Genomic DNA, 5,578 nt, shown 5'->3' with positions numbered 1-5,578 from the left:
ATGTACTTTCTGCGAGAAAGCATACTTACCTGCTCAATCTCTCTTCATCTCTAAAAATTTCTGCAGATCCCAGGACTTCTGAGTGTCTGTGCAAAAGTTACATCATCCCAGCTTGGACAATCGATATGGCCATAGATCGAAACAAGGAAGAAGATGGCGGAGCCCTGCAACAGAACGGGGACAAGTGTGTATATTTAAAAAAAATTGTGTTCAGGCAGGTAAGTTTATTTTATTGCATTAGGGACATAATCCTTTTCCACTTTAAAGTTGGGTAGGCTTCAGCTTGTGCAACTCTGGATGTTTTGGAATGTTTTTGGGATGATCAGAATATTTTATTTACATCAGATCACTCACAACAAAAACATTGTAATCTGAGAGATAACTTAGTGACCATGGTCTCTAGCATATAACATTATTGGAAAACTTCCAATGAAGAGACTATTGGAAGATTGGAAGACTTTAGAAGGATTCCCCTTTACTTCCTGATGTGTCTCTGGAACAGAAAGTAAGGGTAAAAAAAATAAAACAAAACTGGCAAGGGGTATTAGGGTGGAACTGAGGTCCAACTTTGGGTGATTTGGCAGGTGGTTATTGTGGAAAGGGACAGGTGAAGTCCCTTCTGCAATATCTGTTCTTACCTGCCTGATCACTGCCCAGCTGTCAAATTTTTCTGAGCTGCACATGTGCATTAGTTGCCAGGTGAACTGACACTGACGGCTTTCTTTGTTCCGGGAACAAACCCTTGTGTGGGAGTTACACTATCCCGACATTGCCAAAGATAATCTTCCTGAAGAAAAGAAAGAGAGTGGCAGCTCCCTGCAACAGAACGGGATAGGTTAGTAATTGTGGATTTAGTTCCATGTAGCTCTGTAAGTTCCACATAGCTCTGTAAGAGAAGTGCAGGGAAATCTTGCCAACACAACTGCAAAAAATCTGAAAAACCAAAGGTAATAGCTACTCTCTACTCAAAAAAATTATTTGATTTTTACTGAAATGGCCATTAAAATAATTGCAAAGGATGCTTTATTACCCAGTTAGTGTGGCTAACAATATGCTTATGTGTAAATGCCCTTGAAACAATATGTCGTGATATGCTAATTAAAATCAAATGGGCACAAGTTTTGCATTTTAAATATATCTGTTCAATAAACATTAATATGTAACCCCGCCAGTGTTCAGATTTACATTATAGTTAATTAGGCTGCAAAACATTTATTTTGTCTATCACGTTTGACTTTTCACACAGTTGTTTTTGTGCACAAAAAGACATACACTGTGTATATCAGTGTTTTCTAATATAGTTGTTTTTTAACTTGTACAAAGTGATAATATTCTCACTATTAGGTGCTGGGGCCCTAGATGTTTCCCAAAACTCCCTGCACTACATGGTCTACTAATTTGTACATTGATCAGCCAAAACATTATAGCGTATGCCTCTTTGTTCCACAAAAACAGGTCTAAACCATCAAGGCATGGACACCACACCACCAGACATCTAAAGATCTCATTTGGCATGTGGCACTAAAATGTTAAAAGCTGATGTCTGAAGTTACGCTGCCTCAGGTGGCCTGCCTTCTTCCACCAGTGAGTCCTGCTGCCATCTTTTTCCTTGGCAAATATTGCATGTGCACCCAACCATCCAAATTGTATACATAAAGTAAAACATTAGAACATGCTACATTCTATTATTGCTCCATGGTCACAATATGATGGGTCAGCATTGGCACTGTGACAGGTCTAAGTGTATAAACAGCCCCATACACTTCAAGCTGCTATGCACAGTGGGTTCTGACATCTTTCCGTGGCCAGTATTTTGTTTTTTAACAATTTGCACTAAAGTAGATCATACATTGAACCAAACAGACTAGCCATGGACAGCAATGTGCCTGTCATAAGTTCGCTAGTTATCCTTTCTTGGATCACTTTTCGTAAGTACTGACCACTCCAACACTGGGAACCCCCTACAAGACCCAATTGTCCAGCTTCACAATTTGTCAGAATTGCAGAAATCTCAGTATTTGCCCATTTTCCTGCTTTTATCACACTACCTTCAAGAACTGAATGTTCACTTGTTGCTTAATATATCCCACCCCTTGACTTAATCAATGTTATTTAGATCTCCTGCTGGTATTTTTGTGTTTTGGCTGATTGTTGTATATTCTTATTAATGTTGTGTGGGTCTCTTTGTATGTTCCAGTTTCTACCCACAATGCAAAAACACACTGGGTGGTTAATTGGTTTGAAATCACCCTACAGAGTATGGTCATATGTGGTGGGAACATTATGTTGTCCCAATTATATGTAAAAAGTATTTATTGTATTCAAAACAAGGCTTTTATTTATTCAAAACTGATATATTTCTTCACTTGCCTTTTGGTTAATACAATGCCCTTTTTGTTTGTGGTTTAAATATGCAACAGAAGTTTTCATTAGTGTTTTATTTTATGTGGCCACTAAACCATATGACCATACTTCTCTGAACCATTTTTTCTTCTCTAGTATATCAATGCTGACTTTTACCAAACATAGATGGTTGGACAAACTACATAAGGAAAGGCAGGGTATTTGCCAATAAAGGTACATACATTGTTTAGTGCTACTGTTTGGGTTTGGCAGCTGTTCAGCACCAGCAGTCCAAAAGTTCTGTGTTCAGAATATCCTGAATCCTAAAGCTTTTGAAATAAATACATAACAAATTCTGGTAATTTGTTTCAATTCTTGGAAAAGTCACCACTACAACCAAATGCACCAAAATGCCAGGGTAAGATTAACAAATGTAATTGCAGAAACATTGGGCCTGAACTCTGAAGACTGGAGAAGATAGACTATGGTGATTCAACAAACCTGGAATGTATCTGGTCCAGAACTGAAAACATATTCCAATAGCACTTAATTTTTAGCAAATCAAATGAAGGTTTGCTGGATCCCCCATATTCTCTCATGATAATCTATCTTCTCCACTCTTGGAAAACATTAATAAATCGGGGGGGGGGGGGGGGGGGGGTGTACAGTGGCAAAGGCAGGCCATTATATGGGGCTTTAAGGGAATCCTGGGAAAGAAGCAAATCCTTCCTTTTACAGCCTTCTGGTGCATGCAATAATAGGACACTTGCCAGCAAAAAAAGGGTCCCCTGCTTACTGCCAAGTCACTCATAGATGTACTTGGGCATTATGGGTGGACCACACCTAAATAGAAATGTAGGTTTGAACAGCAGTGGTTTTCTTCTTTTTGGCAAACCGGACTGAATGAGCAGTGTTTGGGACATTTCATTGTCTGCTCCAAGAGCAATGCTACTTGTGATAAATTTATTATCATTAAAACATGCGGTATACCCTGTGTAATACATCTATCTGTTAGCACCCATCATACAAAGTCTAATATTAGTTTGTGTCATATGTGTCGTATTGGTTTCTCTTTTGTTGGATTATGCAAGAGTGTGACAAACTTACCAACTCGCTGTAAATGCTGCTGCTGCTGCAAAAAAAAAAGAACAGCATATTTTTTTTCGGATAATTGCATCTGTATAAATTTTAGTCCACATTACTTTTTAATTATGGGACAAATCAGTGTGTTAATTAAGCCATAATCTATTTTTTACCAGAAAACAGACAGACATTAGACATTCACAGATTGATTACAGATATTCACAAAGGAGAAAGTGGCAGCAAACTAAAAAAGTATAGGTATTTCTATTATTTCTTATATTGGGAAAAATAAGTTTTAGGCAGACCGATTACTTAAAGTAATGATCACTAGATTGAGTTTTGAGAATCAAAGTTTTGGAGGAATTCAAAAAAGTTTAAATTCTAATAAACTGTTATCCTATTTACATTATAATTGGTCTGGTTATATTCATAAACATGAATTCATGAAAAGTTTTTGCTCCATAATCCTTTTCTCTAGAAAAATTATATATATATATATATATATATATATATATTGCGACAGGGTCTTGCAGTGCCTGTCAGAAAAGGTCTGGGATGGGGTATATGTAGCACGCAGGCTGAGGTATTACCTGTATTAAAGACTCCAACAGAGAGGTCATTTGTTTTTAGAGGTTTTTAAGGGAAAAAAAACCTGGTTCTTTGGGGCCCTGGAGCCAGCCAAGGAAAGTGAAGGGTGGGTTCCTTGGCCAATCCTGATTGGGATATGTGCACCTTTACTCAGGTGCAGTTTAAGAGGAGGTAATTAGTCAGAAGGAAGCTCAGTTAGTTCCCAGAGCTGTGGGGAGGGGGGAAACAGAGTTCTGCCTTGCTCAAGCAATGATTACATACATGTGAGTGGAACATGCTTGTTTTGTTATCTAAAGTCTGCCTTGTATTGGTTATGATTTAAACTGCTTTACTGTTAGTCAGTGAGGGACTATCTCAGTAAAGGTATGTAACTGCTCAGCCAAGCCATTTCTTTTGTTTGTTTTGGTGTTAATAGTCAGGCCGGAGCCTGTTTTCAACTGCAATTTTAAAGTCTGCTGTCTGATTCACTGCTATCTTCTGACCTGTTACTACGGGCAATCTCACATTTGGTGGAGGATGCGGGCAGATAAGCAGTGAAGCTGGCAGCCCAGAAGAGAAGATACAGTTGGTTCCATAAATATTTAAACAGAGACAACTTGTATTCTAATTTTGGTTCTTTACATTACCACAATTATTTTTAAATGAAACAACTCAGATGCAGTTGAACTGCAGACTTTCATCTTTAATCCAGTGGGTTGAACAAAAAAATTGCATAAAAATGTGAGGAACAAAAGCTTTTTTTAACACAATCACTTTATTTCAGGGGCTCAAAAGTAATTTGACAATTTACTCAAAGCCTATTTCATGGGCTGGTGTGGGCAATTCCTTTGTTATGTCATTATCAATTAAGCAGATAAAAGGCCTGGCGTTGATTTTTTGGGGGGGGGGTGTTTGTATGTGAACTCGGCAACGCCAAAAGACCTGGATGTCCACGGAAGACAACAGTGGTGGATGATCGCGGAATCATTTCCATGGTGAAGAGAAACCCCTTCACAACAGCCAACCAAGTGAACAACACTCTCCAGGAAGTAGGTGTATCGATACCAAGTCTACCATAAAGAGAAGACTGCATGAAAGTAAATACAGAGGGTGCACTCCAAGGTGCAAGCCACTCATAACCCTCAAGAATTGAAAGGCTAGATTGGACTTTTGCCGCTGCAAGGCCTGGCAGAGCATTAAAAAGGAAGAAACCCAACATCTGGTGATGTTCAAGACTACAGGCTGTCATTACCAGCAAAGGGTTTTCAACCAAGTATTAGAAATGAACATTTTATTTTCAGCTTTTTAATTTGTTTGATTACTTTTGAGCCCCTGAAATGAAGTGCTTGTGTTAAAAAAAGCTTTAGTTCCTTACATTTTTATGCAATCTTTTTGTTCAACCCACTGAATTAAAGCTAAAAGTCTGCAGTTCAACGGCATCTCAGTTGTTTCATTTAAAATGAATTGTAGTAATGTACATAACCATTTTTTTTGTTAAAAATTACACCACATAATGATGTTGAGGCCTACCTCCATACGTTTGAGAGGACTGCAAAGAGAGAGGGCTGGCTCCAAGTGCAGTGGG

Source organism: Pyxicephalus adspersus, chromosome 6 (assembly GCF_032062135.1).
Source record: "Pyxicephalus adspersus chromosome 6, UCB_Pads_2.0, whole genome shotgun sequence".
NCBI lineage: Eukaryota > Metazoa > Chordata > Amphibia > Anura > Pyxicephalidae > Pyxicephalus > Pyxicephalus adspersus.
This window is presented reverse-complemented; position numbering follows the sequence as displayed.